At 47.2% G+C, this 16,755-nt stretch overlaps 1 long non-coding RNA gene across 1 annotated transcript in view; it reads right to left on the minus strand.

Annotated features, from left to right (window-relative positions):
• Window positions 1-3,154: 3,154 nt before the first annotated feature.
• LOC139082175 (uncharacterized) overlaps window positions 3,155-16,755 on the minus strand; it is a 34,745-nt gene continuing 21,144 nt past the window's right edge. The window contains exons 3-4 of the long non-coding RNA XR_011537912.1: window positions 8,151-8,363; window positions 3,155-7,995 (exon numbers count right to left, since the gene is read on the minus strand). This is a non-coding gene — a long non-coding RNA (uncharacterized lncRNA). The remainder of the gene's footprint in view (window positions 7,996-8,150; window positions 8,364-16,755) is intronic.

The raw sequence follows: 16,755 nt of genomic DNA on the forward strand, positions 1-16,755 counted from the left end.
TGCTCAGAGAAAGTGGGCCTTCCCCGCACGCCTCCCGCCCTCTGTTTTGCATAAGTTATAATGTGGGCTCTGCGGAGCGGGCCAGGCCTCTCAGGGAGATTGATGGCTTCCATAAAGTTGCACGAAAACATTTCTCCTTTGTTCACCAGGGAGAAGAAAAGTGTCTAATGGATTTGGAGTGTTAAAAGAGTGTCGGTTTGTACTGGAAACCAGGGCAAGTCTAGGAGTAAATACCAGATACCAGAGGAAATGGATCAATTGGAGATGGAAACAGTCAATTCTCAGTTATCTGCATGTGGCTTATCTGCAAGAAGTTAAAAAAAAAGAAAAGGAAAGCATCCTAGTGCTTCCGCTCCTTGCCTGGCTGTCGATCACTGGGTATACTCAGGGAATTGAAAGTCATTTTAATAACCTGGGCCCAATATAATTTGGAAGCAATTCTGCTGCTGCAGCTATAAAAAAAAATCACAGAAGGCCATCCAAAGGATGTGTAATTAATTTTTTTTCTATTACTCACAGGTTGGGTCTCTCTATACCATTAGAAAGTTGACTTAACTTAACATCATGAGCTGGTTCCCAAAGCCAATGGGGAGCTCCTATTCAGGGGCTGTAAAACTTTGGGAAACTGCTGCGTCAGGCCCTAGCACTGCGTTGCAAAGAGATTCTCTCTCCAGGAGGCTGGTGGGACTGGAGAGCTGCTGTCTGGATCCTTTATAAATCTGAGCCTGGGCAAAGAGACAGGCCGTTGGGGTCTGCTGGATTTGGCCTGTTAGTGAGTGCTGTTCTGTTCTAGGTGATTCTCAGGAATTGTGAGGGTGCCGTGTGCAAGCCCTGCTCCCCTATGCCCCATGGAGCTGGGTCTCTGTGCCCATGTCTTTGCCTTGGCCATGCTGCAGAAAGTCCCTCCCTGACATGAAAGCCCCTGCTTAGGGTGGTGGAGAGAGCTCTTCCGGTGGCCAAGGAACAGAAACCCACTCAGGCTCGTTCAAGGTGGAGAAAGGTTTGTTACAAGGAGCCAACTCTCACGGAAGCTAAGACAGTGAAGCCAAGCTGGGGCCAGAGAGCATCAGGGACTCCTGTCTCTCCTTCCTCCCTCCCTCCCTTCCCCTTTCCTTCCTTCCTTCTCCTCTTCCTTTTTCTCCAGCCTCCTTTTCCTCTTGCCTGAAGTGAGACTGAACCAGAGTTTCTCCAAGGTCCCAGGCCTGAGCTGCACAACTACCTGCCCACCGCCCCTCACCTACCCCGGCCTCTTTAAGAGGTGAGCACCAACTCTCATTCCAGAAGCCACGATGTTCCATGTGCAAAGCTCCTTAGGGGGCCCACGTTTCACCACAAAGACCTTCCATTTTGTCTGCACCGTGCTGGTGCCACATCTGGTAGAGGTTTTCTTCTTAAAAGGAGAGACTGAGTTGCTGGATTTAACTTTCCTAATTTTCAGCCCTAATAAACAACAATATTTGCTCACTGTTATTGGTGCTAACGAGGTGCCAGGCACGGTATTGAGCACTTGACGTGGAACATCTTGTTAAAACCTCTTGACAGCTTTAAGAAGTAGGTGCTATCAGGATCCCATTCACAGCTGGGAAAATACGGCTCCGAGAAGTTGAGTAACTTACCTCAGGTCACATAGTTGGTACATGGAAAAGGAAGATTTGAACCCAGCGACTCTGGGTCTAGAGTCCGTGCTTTTCACTGCAACATTATGTGGCCTTAATGATTGTCTAACTGGAGTCCTTGTGTGTGACTTCATGAAAGGGTGGTTTTTTAAAAGAATCTTTCAGGTTGAAAAACACCAGTCTCCAGCTGAAGAAGCCAGGGTTTTACAACCATATGGATGGAGGTGAACATTTCAGAGTGGATTAAAAACTACATACTGATAGCTGAGGCTGGATCCTAGCCTCGGTGAGATTTCTTACCAGCATTGCCTAGAGTACTCAGCCCTCCCCACAGATCCCTCACCTCCACTGCCTCCTCCTCCCTGGGGCTACCGCGCTCTCAGGATCCTGCTAGAAAACCTGGTGCTAAAATGTTGCTCAATTTTAATTACACTTCCGAGCGCCTTGCTGTCAGCCGCCCTTCTGAAATTGTTTTAATTGAAGTTCCATGAATCCTGGCGAGTTCAGACTGAGTTCATCTCCAAGCCCATCCTGATTTCATTAAAGATCTGATCTTTCTTTTTTCACCAATAAAACATTTATTATCGTTATCTGTTTCGCAACCATTTTCTTTCTGCAAAGAGGGGAAAAATCAACCTCATCTTCATGCCAATGAAACTAAGGAATCATCTGTTGACTTTTCTGGCACACAACAGCAGCAACGTTTTTAAAAAATAATTAATTAATTATTTCCCTTTTAAATTAAGGCAATCCTCATTCAAGAGGATTTTTCAGCCTGCAGGTGAGGAGATTTATGAATTAACTGCACACGGGGCTTAGGAAAGAATCAATTTCCAAATATAGGTGTGTCCCCCCACCGCCCCCCCCCCCAGCCCCAATTGAGGCAATGTCGGGGCTGTTACAATGGCCAAAGCAGAGAGGGCTCTGGAACCTTCTCCCACACCTCCAACCAACAGGAGGTAAATGATGGGAAACAAAGTTATAGATGAACCAAATAATGTCAAAGTAAAACCAGACTGCAAAGGAGCTTGTTGACCCCTGAGTGTTAATAATTAACAGTTAATTACTATTAAATCATCATTGGCCAGTCTTGGTTAGTTTCACAATTCACGCCCAGGAGTCAGCTCGGATGGAGTCTGTGTCTGATTCTCTGCTCCGAAACATTCTTAGCAAACCCCATACCTGTCTCTTGCTCGCTGGATTTGACTCACAATGTTTCTGTTAAGACTTCAGCTGCAGCTCCTTCCAGATCTTTGTTTCATGTATGTAATATACTTAAAATGCACTAAATGACAGTTTATAATATCATTATCTACAGTTAAAGATATTATAACTTCAAAAATGAAAAGAAAGTGCAGCCATATGTGGAAATGGTCTATTTCGTACCCTTTTAACCTCTCTCACTCATAGTTTCAGCGGGACCAGACAGGCAGCAGTACAAAAATCATAGGTCTGCAAAATCATTTTGCTATTTTAGCCCACAGTTGTCATGAAAGGAAACTGGGTTATTTAGACAGTAAATAACAACTGAAGACTAATTTATTTTGCTTTTTCTCTTTGCTTTTATTTCAGTCCCGGGTTCCAAGATGTTCTTTATTACATGGTTTGATAATTCAAGGATGGCTCAGCAACCCCTGCTGCCCCGCCACCGCCCCTCGACCCCCCCAGCCCCCAATAACATGGGAGTTGATTTAAAACTTCACTCTGAACAGCCTTGGGGTTATTAGGAACAGTGTGGACCGAGTATGGATTAGGTTTAAAAGTAATAAAAAAGTAGACCTGTTGGTTAGGTGAAAAATTCACTATCAGATTCCTGAGTGCAGCGTTCCTTTTCATGTGCAAACGGCACTAAATGAGGCATTTAATTCAACAAATCCAGAGTTCTGATCCGCCAGAAATAGAGACTGGGTTAGTTCAATTTGTAACAAACGATCGCCCTATGATCAAAGTCCTGAGCGCTGATTTCAACATGCTGCTTAAATTAGTCTAACACCAAAGTCTTTGGCTCAGAGACAGTATTTGGAATGTCTTACCAGAGGAGAAATTCCTTCTCACACATGGTTCTAATATCATGCCATGCCAGCTTTGCTTTTTAATGGGCTGACAAGGAGGCACGGTGCTAACTTTCTGACTCCAGAAAGTTCTTGTGCTGTCACCCGCAAACCAGCTAGGATAATTTTTCCTTGGCTTCCTTATTAAAGCCTGAATGAAGGGATTGTGCGGCTTTCTTAATGTCACTTGGTCTGTTTGCCATAAATTCAGGCGCTCACGATGAAAGCTGCACTTATATTTCGCTGCGAAATGGAATCAAGGAGAATGCACCCAGGTTCACAATAAATAACGAAGCGTGAGTTATTAAGTGAATTTCATATACCAGGGCCTTATTACATCAGCAGTTTAGATAATGGCTTCTGAAGAAATACATCTAGGTATTTCGTGGCCAAAGCGTGGAGGGCGGGGGACCCAGAGGGCGCCGAGGTGGACAGACAGAGCCAGCTGGGGCAAGAGTGGAAATAGGTGGTATTTGAAAAATAATATAATATTTACATTTTTGCATGCAGTTTGCCTTTTTAGCTCAGCGGGGAGACCAGCGGGCCTGTTGGCCAACACGACACGCATTGCTGCAGGCTTCCTGCCTGCCATTGTTTGTTTTTGTGCAGAAGGAAGACTTGGGGTTGTTTAGACTATGAGCCTAATTTTAGAGGACGATAATTATGTTGCTTCTAAACCACATATTTTCCAGAATTTGCTGCCCCATGAAAATAACTTGCATGTGTGTCCAGCCTGGCTGGCAGCCAGCCTGATGCCCAGGGCCCTCTCTCCATGTCATCCTGGGGAACTCCCAGTGACCAGGAGGAGGTAGCATGGGTCGGTGGGAAGGGCTTTGTTTTGGAAGGCAGGGGAGCTGGGTTTAGACTCCCATACCACCCTCCTGTTGGGTCTTAGGTTGGTCACATGACTTCCAGAGCAGCATTTAGCAGCCTGTCAATCCCATGAAATGCTCTGCAGGATGTCTGGATCAAACAGGTTTGGGAATCTTTGCCTGCCACATTCTCTCCTTCGTGATCCACCGTGCACACAGTTTCATCATCCACGTGGGCTTCAGCCTAGTTCAATCCTACCTGTCTTCAGGTCTCCGATTCTCAGATACGCTCTTTCTTTATGGTGTAAACCGTGATTGTAGTCAATCCGCCAATTACTTGTGAAGTAATTTGATGTTGCAGTGTCTACTCCAGACTAACTCCTTGAGAGCAGGTGCTATCCATTTTGTGACGAATCCTCCATGCTTACGACAATGCCTGCCACATGGTAGATGCTCAATAAAGATTTGATAAATTACTGGATTGAGACAGTGTTCCTGGGGCCGACCCAGTGGCACAGTGGTTAAGTTCGCACGTTCTGCTTCTCAGCGGCCCGGGGTTCGCTGGTTAGGATCCCAGGTGAGGACAAGGCACTGCTTGGCAAAAGCCATGCTGTGGTAGGCATCCCACATATAAAGCAGAGGAAGATGGGCATGGATGTGAGCTCAGGGCTAGTCTTCCTCAGCAAAAAGAGGAGAATTGGCAGTAGTTAGCTCAGGGCTAATCTTCCTCACACACACACACACAAGACAGTGTTCCTAAACTTTAATGAACACTTGAATCAACTGGGAGGCTCTCGTTAAAATGCGGGTTCTGATTCAGTAGGTCTGGAGTGCGGTCTGAGAATCTGTATATCTAATATGCTCCAATTTAATGCTGGTGTTGTTGCATTTTGAGTAGCAAGGAATTCAAAAGTTTAACTGCGTTTAATCTTAAACATATCAACCTCGTTTATCCTTCCCCGTTGGAACACCTAGTGACATCTATGAGCGGAATCTCAGTTTATTCATCTATAAAATGAACTAAATGCTTTCTAAGGATCCTTATAGCCGAAAACATGACAGTCTTTGGATGTGCTGCTCTGAAGTTGTTGCTGAGTGAGCCCTGGGGTGAGAGGAGAGGAGCTTCCCCCAGCACAGGATCTCACGAGGTGCATAGGAAGTTCACTGGGGGACCAGGGACATCAAGAGGGGGTGGGCTCAGCCTGGCTGAGCTCTTTCATGCTCAGTCAAGGCTCCTAGGGAAGCAGCTAAGTATCTGTGACCACATTTGGGGAGCTGCCCTTTCCTACTCCTCTGAGCCCGGTGTGCGAGGTTGGGGTGATGGAACATTCCACGTGTTTTGAGCCCAGGATAATACAGATGCAGGGCAGCAGGGGCAACGTGGACAGAGCTGGCCCAGGGCCATGACAAAGACAAGGAAAAAAATATACAAAAAACTCTTAAAATTTAATGATAAGAAATTAAAATCACCCTATTTAAAAATAGGCAAAAGATTTGAACAGATACCTCACCAAAAAAGATATAAAGATGGCATAGATACTCAACATCACTTGTTATTAAGGAATTGCAAACTAAAATAATGAGATATCACTACACACCTATTAGATTAATTAAATTCCAAAAAACTGACTATATCAACAACCGGACGTGCAGCAGCAGGAGCGCTTGTTCATTGCTGGTGGGAATGCAAAATGCTGCAGCCGCTTTGGAAGGCAGTTTGGTAGTTTCTTAGAAAACTAAACATACTCTAACCGTACAACTCAGCGTCTGAATCCCTATGTATTAACTGATTTTTTTTTTCTGCTTTTTCTCCCCAAATCCCCCCCAATACATAGTTGTCTATTTTAGTTGTGGGTTCTTCTAGTTGTGCCATGTGGGATGCCTCCTCAGCGTGGCCTGATGAGTGGTGCCATGTCTGTGCCTAGGACTCGAACTGGCGAAACCCTGGGCCACCAAAGTGGAGTGCGCCAACCCAACCACTCAGCCATGGGGCCTGCCCCTACCCAACTGATCTGAAAACACATCTGTATAAAACCTGGCACATGAACGTTTATAGCTGCTTTATCTTTAATCACCCAAACTGGAAGCAACTACAGTGTCCTTCAATGGGAGAGTGACCAAGCAGACTGTGGTCCCTCCAGACAATGGAATATTATTCAGCAATGAAAAGAAATGTGCCAGCAAGCCGTGAAAAGATATGGATGAATCTTAAACGTATTGTTAAGTGAAAGAAGGGAATTTGAAAAAGCTATTATGTTTCCAATTATATGATGTTCTGGAAAAGGTAAAACTACAGAGACAATAAAAAGATCAGTGTTTGCCAGGGGTTCGAGGCGCGGTGGGAAAGGGTTGACTAGATGGAGCACAGAATTTCTGGGTCAGTGAAACGATTCTGTATGCTATTGTGATGGTGAACACAAGATACAACGCATTTGTCAAAACCCATAGAAACTCACAGCACAAGGAGTAAACCTTAATGTATACAAATTTAAAAAAATCTTTTAGGACATTGAGGGATCCTAAGATAGAATGCGGAATATGGCACAACAATTTAACTGTATTACAAATGCAGGAAACCACCTCACTGGAGGGGATGGGGGAATAAGGTGCTGACCTAAGTAACTCTGGAAATGAGTGGAAATTGTAAGACTACAGGCAAAGGAAGTGTCATAAGCACTCTACTCGAGCCGATCAAGTTCTTTCCCACAGTTCTGAAACCACTATACTTGGACACTTAAACCAAGCAATTAAGCAAGTGGATGGCATGTGGTGGGAGCCAGATTTTTTACAGTGGGAGGGGGTTACAGCCAAGGAAGGAGAGGAGGCCAGAATAAGCCATAGGGTAATTGATTTGAGTTGTAGACATCAGAATGAACTCCTGTTTAGCTTAACATAGATACATATAATCACATGTAGAAGTTTTAATACACATAGATATATTCACGGGTTTAGTATGCATACGTCTGTCTCCTTTCTCTGTCAGCTAAGAGGGATTGGAAGCAATGACACCCCAGATGTCATGTCCACACCTCGTGCACAGGTCTTGATTTCTAATATCATTCTCCAATAAGAGGAATCAGGGGATGGGGAAATGGCTGATTCCAGGACTCTAGGACGGACGTGAAATATACAAGATGAGCCTGGAGCATCTTGTAGGGCCAGAAAGTCAGAGAGTGCCGAAAAACAAACACACAACCAGAAAACCAAACCCATAGTGATGGAACTTGTCAGTGGGATCTAGGATCCAGCTGAGAGAGCTCCCAACGGCCAGAGCTAGGACAATTTGAGCAACAGAATAATTAGTATTGGATTATAACCTAAAGAATAGAATAAATAACCAGGAGTCCATGCTGATGTAAATAAATGATTGAATAAGTAAATAAATAGGGGGAGAATCTTCTGCGCAGAAGAATTCAAATTAATTTATGTAGGTACTCTGTTCTCAAGGAGATGGAGAGCAACCCTCCTGTCCTTAGGAGTGGCTGCGCACAGTAGCTTTCTTCTGACGAGGACAATCTGGAAAAGGAGACAAGAAAAAATAGCTTTTCAGTGGAGAAACCTGACCAATACTACCTCAAGCCAGGTGATCAAGGTCAAGGTCAGCATCAACAGTGGTAAGTCATGATGATAGCAAGCACCCTTGTTGGGATGGGGTGAGAATGGCTCTTTACCTCTTTGGTCTTCCTCCCCAAAACACATCACCTCAGTCTAATCATGGGAAAGACATCAGGCAAATTCCAACTGAGGGACATTCTGCAAAAATGCCCGATCAGCACTGCTCAAAACTGTCAAGGTCATCAAAAAGAAATTCTGATGGAGTGTCACAGCCAGGAGGAGCCTAAGGAGACATGACGAATAAGTGCAATATGGTTTTGGATGGGATCCTGGAAAAGAAAAAGGACATTAGGAAAAAAGTGAGAAAACTTGGATAAAGTATAGACTTTAATTAATAATAATATATCAGTATTGTCTCATTAGCAATGACAAGTGTACCATGCCAATGTAAGATGTTAATAATGGGAGAGTGGGTGTGGAGTAGATGGGAACGCTCTGTACTATCTTCAGAATAGCTCTCTAAATCTAAAATTACAAGTTTATTAAAAACGCATCATCATAAAAAAACAATACGTACCAGTTGGAATAGGCTTGGGAAGAATGGAGTTAGCTTAACTTGAGCACCTACTGTGTGTCAGGCAGGTGCTGGCTGTCTTTGCCCGTGAGCTCTTTTGGTTCTTACAATAGCCCTGTGAAAAGAGTCGTATAATCCAAAACTCCCAGCTGCGGAAAGGAGTGTGCAGGGAAGGTAGGTACATGGGCAAGGGCAGATAGCTACTCTGGGAAAGGGTAGAAATCTACAAAGCTTAGGGTTTTTCTCCGTTCCACCAAAATGCACAAGAAGTTGTCCTGGACCTCTGGCCCCCACCCACTTCACCAGTCGTGCTGTGCGCTGGGATTGGGGTATTTCTGCCCAGGGTCTGGGAGTTTTCGCCATGACCTTCAGCTGAACACTCTCGCTGTGAAGGGCTCATGGTTGGACAGAGCGCTGTGGAGCCCTTGGCTTGAGTGGGCACTGCGCTGGCAGAGCTCTTTGCGGGAGGCCACGCGAGTGCTGCCTGCAGAGAGGAATGGAATAAAGGTCTTGGGCTCCTCTTGCTCCATCCCTTTGGTGCTCATGACCTTTCACAGCTTCTTTACAGCAGCATTCAAGGCCTTCCTGATTGGAAGCCCCACCTCTACTCTTTGCTGCCATTTCTCTCACTAAGTCCTGTGATCCTGCAGAGAGGAGGGCCTGGAATTACGCCTCTGCAGGCGCCCTCCTGTGCTCTGTCTGCTGCAGGTGTTAGTGACAGACGTTTGCTACTGCTGGTCCCACTGGCCATGCTCTTACTCTGGTCTGGCTGACTTTCTAGCAGTGGGGATGCTTTGCGGTCAGACTGGGTTCACATTTGGCTCTGCAGTTTATGAACTGGGTGTCCTAGGGAAAGCTATGTCACCCTCTGAGCCTCGATTTGTTCATCTGTCAAATGGGGCTATCAACAGTTCCTAAGTCGTAGGTTGTGAGGAGGGTTAAATGACACGGTACATGAGTACTTGGCCAGAACGGGTGTTTGACAAATACAAACGTTACTATATTATCACTATTATTAGTAGATATTTCTGTCTCCTTTATCCCACTGTCTCCCCATTTTGAAGCGCCATTTCCTCTCATCTTCACTCACCCAAATCCTTCTCTAAATTGGCCCTTTTTCTACTTGTGTCTCCACTTTGTCTGCACTCAGTGGGGCCTTCAGGAACCATGAATGGCTACACCGAGAACGAGGGTAAGGTTCTGGGGTGTGAATGGGGTAGGGGGGATGTGTTCCCCCAGGAGCTTGAGGGAGGGATGGAGGTGCCTGTCACCGCTGAGCGGGAGAACTGTGTCCCCTGATTTCCAGGGTGCCTTGGGCATTAGACACAGCCATTGGGGGCAGGGATGATGTTTCCCATTGCTGGCTGCTGGTGCGTCTCCCTCCCCTGCCAGTTGCACCTGAGGGCAACCTAGCTTCTCCCATCTGGATGGGGCTGCACTCATGGCTTCTCTGCCCCAGATCTCTGCGCCCCCTTCCCTGCCCTCAGACAGGGGCAGAGGGCCACCTATATGATCTAGAAGTGAACGAGGAACAGCCCTCGAGCCTCTGCCTGACAGTGGGCTGCGGCTACTCCACAGAGGCTGTCCTGCTCCATTCTGACTTTGCTACTCATCTGATCCAGGCCTTGAACCACATCTCCCTCCCTCAGATCCTGTGTTCTGACAACTGCATCATCTTTTAGGCATGAATGGAGACAGGAGTTGGTAATTTTCCTTTTTAAAATGTCCTTATTTCAAAAAGGGAAAAAATGGTAACTTTAGGGTAGTCATCTCAATGAATGCATGAACATTTTTAATGGCCCGTGAAATATAAAATTCTTGGCCCCACCTCATTGGGTGGCACAGATCTTTACTCTTATAGAATATACTCGGGGAGTTAAATGCAGAAGTCCTGGACAAGGTAGATGCGTCTTCCTCTAGCTACTTAAATTTAGCGGATAGGTATTTATGTTTCTGTGGCTACCTTAGAATAAAATAATAATAATGGAAAAGAAGAGAAAACCTTTTCCTCTAGTCACTTTTTTTTTAATGGCGAAGGAAGGTTCCAGAGGAACAAATTTAAACGCCATTCAATCTGCTCTCAGGAGAAAGAATTCAGAGGCACTCTGGGTCAGAGAAAGCTTCTTGTCTCCTTATAAAGGCCACTCAGATGGGGCTTAAGCGTCTTTGTTCCCTCGACCCAAGTTGCGAGAGATACATGTCATTTCGAGAAGTATGGAACTAATTGAAGACTATGTCCAGCTCTTGTAGAGGTGAACAGGGCAGATAAATAAAAACTCCATTGCACATAAATCTTTGCTCCCAACATCAAAGAAGCAGGATTCTGCTAAGTGTATTTGTATAATGCAGTAATTTATGCAAAAAGCAGCTTTGATAAATGTCCCCTAATTTATTGTCATGTATCTCAAATCAAAGTCAAACATTTACAGCCTGAGCCTGAAGGAAGCCAGGCCTCAGAGAGCCAGAGGGGGTTGAAGTACGTAGAGCTGTGTGGGGCACAAGGTTAAATGGGGTCTGGTTTGAATGTTAAGAACTTTCTAGAAATGATGGCGAAAGGAAGAGGAGACTAGTTTGGCTTCAAAACCAAAGCAAGGCAGAATTTCCCCAGAGGTTTTTCTTCCAAGGACAGACATGATCCATGCACTGAAATGGTCTTAAGGGAACAGACCTGGGGGCTGCCGTATACCCTCTACGTATAATTGTAATAAGATGAAAAAGCAGCAGAGGAGCCCACATTAACTGGATCCTTACTACAAGCCAAGAGCTGTGCAGAGCATTTTCATTCATTATCTTGTCACTTCTCAACACAACACTATGAAGGAGTATTCCTACCATTCTCCACTCATAGCCAGGGAAACTGAGGCAGCCCACCTAATGTGGGGTTAGAAGACTCAGGAGGCACAGGCTCTTTTTCCCGCTGGTGTGGCTCATTTCCACCTGATCCTTTGTTCCAACGGGGGATGGGTCGCTGAGCAGAGAGAAGATTCCCAAAGGTGAAGGCTTGATCGCGAGGGAGACCTTGTTTGGAATCCCATCTTTGCCACTTTCCAGCTGGGTAACTCTGGGCAAATCCTTAACCTCTCTAAGCCTCAAAACACCCATCTGTTGAATGGACCAAATAGTTGTGTAGCGCCTACTCAATGGGCTTGTCATGAGGATTAAAAGAGAGAACGTCTGAGAAAGACATGGCTAGTGTTCAATCAGTGGACGTCGTTGCTGTGTTATCCTCTCTGACTGCAAGGGTCCCACGTTCTGGCACCAGAATACAGAAGAGACTAGGGCTCCCCAAACTCAACTCCAGGAAGTTGCCGCAGTCCCGAGATGCTGGGAAGATGAACTGGCCTTCGTAACAATGTATTTTTAATTTTCAGTCGAAGGGTTCTACAGGCCCATGATCTCTATAAAACAAACTTACAACTCCAGTAGTAGCGTAGTCGTAGACAGCAGCTGTTTAAAAGATTTTACTGCCCATCTGGTGGCTTGGCGTGGCCTTCAGGCTGGTTCCGGGAGAAAGGGCTTTGCTCTGTGATTCCACCAGCTGGTAGGTGGTACTGCAAACCCGCGTTCAGATCTCAGCCTTCTGGTCAATAAAACCGACAGAGGGAACGGACTTGTAAAGGGCAGGACGTTTTCCGCATCTGAGGGTTTAGCCTCCGAGGCCTGGAACGCGATGCTGGGCTGGTTTCTGGCCAAGGCGAGGCCCTTGGCACTTGTCAATCTCATGGTTCAGGGCGGGTGTGGGTTTGGGGGCCTTGGGAGTGTGTTTACCATCGACTTGTGGGCTTCGCTCAGTTCCGGTTGCTGCGGGCGGCGCGGGAGGGCAAGGCTCTTCCCACCCAGATGGCGGCTGGGAAGTTTCACCACTTGACTTCTGAAACATGCAGACGAAGAACTTCCCCCCCACATACACTCACCCCCCCATCCAGAGCGGGGAGGGTCCCGATGCTTCAGCTGGAACCTGGGCCATGATGCATTATTCTAGAACATACACTTTATGATACCCTCGCTTTGACAGGGAAGCAGAACTGAGAGCATCTGGTCCCTGGGTCTGAATTTCAGGAATACTACTTCCTGGTGTAGGACCTTCTGACTACTCAGAATGTAGTTCTTCATCTGTCAGATGGGAGTTAATAATAACACTCATCTCTCAGGATTGCTTACATACGAGACACGCAACTTATTATATTGCCCAGAGGAGAGCTGGCACTTGACAGGTGTTCTCCTTCTTGGCCTTGGTTTCCACATCTGCAAAATAGAGGGGCAGCCTTCCACCTGACAACGCTGCTGTAAGAATGAACGGATCCCGGGGCCGGCTCCGTGGCCGAGTGGTTAAGTTTGCGCGCTCCGCTGCAGCGGTCCAGGTTTTGGATCCCGGGCGTGGACATGGCACTGCTCGTCAGGCCACGTTGAGGCAGTGTCCCACAACAACCCACAACTAGAAGGACCTGCAACTAAGATATACAACTGTGTACAGTGGGGGTTTGGGGAGATAAAGCAGAAAAAAAAAAAAGATTGGCAACAGTTGTTAGCTCAGGTGCCAATCCTTAAAAAAAAAAAAGAAAGAATTAACGGATCCCATGTCCGTGAAGTCCCTCACTCAAACACTGGTGCACTCCCAGTTTCCTCCTCACCTCCCTGCTCACCTGTAAACTGGTGGAACCCGGCACTTAAAAATCCAATCCAATACAAAAATCCACATGGCTTCTTCCATAGTTCTGGTTACCTGAGTACCAGGGATTCGTAAAGGCAGTCGAAGAAAGGCTGGGTGTAGTAGTTGATGAAGAGCATTGAATGGGAGCTGCTGAGGCCTCCGCGGAGGTCAGACATGCCATGGAGGTGCCCGAAATCCTGCAGGTCCCTCGGAAGTCCCCACTGGGCGCCAGCCGCCATACTGACTGCAGAGTTCCCATGCCAGGCTTCCAGAGGGAACAGAGTGGGGACGTGTCTTTCTTTGCTCCTAATCCTGGGAGGCTCCCAGCCAAGAAGAGAGAACAGAACCCTTCCAGCAAGGGCTCCGGGGCGTAAAGAATCCTCCGGAGCCACAGAGGTAAGTGGCAGTGAAAACCGGGCGGCAGCCCCCACCGGGTCAGCCTTCCATCTCAGTCTGCACCAGCTCTCTTCCTCCTTCCTTCTAACCCCACCTCCAAACACAGCCCAGAAAACTGCCACCACGGGGGGCCCTTGCCAAGTTCCAAGCAACATGCACCAGGGCCTGTGGGCCAGCAGGGGGCAGGTCTCTTGTCCACTCCATTTCCAGGTGCAGGTCACGTCCCCACAGCGACCGGATGTGGATTTTGCAGATGGTCCTCGTGTTTGTGTCTCCACGTGCCTCCAGGCACAGAGCAGGCCTGCCTGATTAGGAGTGGCAGAGAATCTAGCTTTTGTTTTGGGTTTTTTTGTTTTGCTTTTGGTTACACTCTTAAGTTCTCTCAGCTGCTCGGAAAGCTTCCTTTGTCTGGTCTTGGGCAGGGATGTTGCTAAACTTTATGGTGCTTTCAAGCAAATTAGAAAAAGATGGCCCTCTAGGCAGACACTTGGCTCGTCAAGTGGACAGCAACTTTGTGCAAAGAAAATGGCGCCTTTCCCTCACGCAGGCGAAGCCCTGCATAGGGCTCCCTGTTGGGTAACTACAGCACAGGCTGGGCTTCAGTCCTCACTTACCCCTTGGAAGGGCATTTTGCAGTGAGCAACCTGCACAGCTGTATGTGGCAACCCTGCCCCTGGGCCTCCTTCATTCTCTGCCATCTCAGTGCTTTCAGAGGTGTCGTCCTCTTGGTGTAGGGATTTTCTCACTTGTTGCCCTTTGCAAGGTCCTCATTACGTGACTCTAGTCCAAAGTAAAACCCTCCAAGAGGGGCCTGAAAGGGGGATGGGTCCCACAGAGGTGACTGGGGGCAGGAATGGGACCCACTGGGTCCCAGCCTTCTAGAGCCTTCTAGAGGGAGGAGAAACAGCTGGAAGAGGTAGGGGAGAAAGGCCAGGCCTGAACTGTGTCTGCTGGGGCCCACTGCATGGTGCAAGCTGAGAACTCTCCAGAAGCCTTGCCCATCAGTGAGGAACTCCTGCAGTGTCTACCATGGCCTTCTGGGCAGGGCCGGCTTCACGGGCTTGTGTCCTGTGCAGTTGCTCAGAGGGATTCCGAGGTTGACTTCACACTCTGCCTCCGCTGTCTTGAAATTCTTAACGTTTTTCAGCAAGGAGCCCAGCATATCACTTTGCGCTGGACTCGGCCGATTATACAGCTGGCCCAGCTCTCAGCTCTTGTTGGCCTTTCGGGGCTGGTTTTCATGTAGACGTATTTGTTTATATACACCATCATTCCACAAGTATTCACCGTGCACCTACTGTGTATTGGAAGAGAATCGAGAACTGCAGGAGACAATTTCAGAGGAGGAGCAGGGCATGAGGATGAGAGGCAGGGACACGCAGTGGAGAGACTTCCTGTGCGATTCCTCGTGATGAGCCCATTGGAGATGGCCTCTCTGAGAAGCGACCCTGGAGCTGAGATCTGCACATGAAGTAAGAATCAGCCATGCCATGGGAGTTGGAGGTGGGACCAGGGTTCTAAGTAGCAGGAGCAGCAAGTGCAAAGGCCCTGAGGTGGAACAGAGCTCAGGCTGTATAGAGTCTATAGGCATAGAGGTGGGTTTGGATTTTAAATACAAGAGACAGTGTGGAAAAGGAACAGCAGTAGTGAGTAGTAATAACAACCCTTTGTTAACTGGCTACTCTGTTCCAGGCACTCCAGAAACACTTACCCTCTTGATCAACCATGTAAGTGATATATTATTCCCATTTTCCAGATAAGAAACCTGAGATCCAGTCGCCCAAGGTCAACCAGCCTATGAATAAGACAGCTGTGATTAGAACTCGCATCTCCCTGATTCCAGTGGCACTGCTCACCGCCCTTCACTGGCAGTCTTGGTCAACACTGTGTCCTGGCTGCCTTGGGGTGGGGCTCTCCACTGGGGTGATGGCTCCTTCAGTGTCTCGTGTCCCTTCTTGGGCTGAGGGACCTCTGAGTACCAGCGCTGGAGACGACAGATGAAGCAATCTTTCATCACGTTCACTGGAGATTGTGATGAAATTTTATCCTACGATCACTTAAATAAAGCCAGCTGGGAGTAGCTGTTCCGGAGACACAAACAAGACCTTGGTCCAAGATATCTTTGTTCAGCACAGTTCGATGTGCCCAGCCTCCAGTCCAGAAGAAAGGGAGAGACCAAAACAGATTAATTAGTTGTAACGGAACCTCTCTCTTTCAATGCTTGCCTGCCTTTAGCTCAGTGGTCCAGAAATGGCTAGTGGACTTTTATTTTTGGATGGGCTCCAAAACCTCTTGTTCTATGTGCCTGCCTCCATTAAACTTTAGAACCCGCGTGGGCAGGATGCGGTCCCAAGCACGCCTGCAGATAGAAATATACCTGCCTCCAAAGGCCTTCCACTCCAGTAGAGGGGGCTGGACAGGGTGGGGTGGGTCTTTCAAGGCAGGAAACAAGTACCCCAAGATGTATGCCAGAGGATGCGTGGAGGATTGAAGGAAGGGGAAGGCGCATCCACTTAGCAGGATTTATTCACGCACGCCAAAAAAGCATGCAGTGAGTACCTAGCTAACATTGAACAAAATGGTCAAGGATCCCTCTCCTCAGGGGTCTCACGTTCCAGAAGGGGAGACAGACGATTAATAAGTAAACAGATGAACACACAAGACACTTTCAGTGAAGGGAACAAACCAGGAAGAAGATGGAAAGTGACCAGGTGGAGGGCAGGCAGCTGGGGACCGGGGGGTTAGAGAGAGTCTATCTGAGGTGACCTTCAACGTGAGACCCAAAATATAAACGAAATAAAAGGAGAAAAGTCTTCAAAACGAGGCAGCCGTCACAAGTTGAGGAATCCCAAATATATTTTTTATTTGATGTACTTTGATGTGGGGGAACATGTTATCCTAACACTCCCAGAATTAGAGTGGTACCCAAAGCGAGCATGGTACTTGAGTAGAGGTGATGTGTGGTCCACCTTATTTCTTTGGCCACACTGACCGAAAAACAGCTATTAATATCTGGATGCTGATCTTAGTTTGGCTACAGATTCACTGTGTGACCTTGGGTAAGTCACTTAAGCTCTCTGGTCTATTCCGCTAAAAAAGA

The sequence above is a fragment of the Equus przewalskii genome, chromosome 3 (genome assembly GCF_037783145.1).
Source record: "Equus przewalskii isolate Varuska chromosome 3, EquPr2, whole genome shotgun sequence".
NCBI classification, from domain to species: Eukaryota; Metazoa; Chordata; class Mammalia; order Perissodactyla; family Equidae; genus Equus; species Equus przewalskii.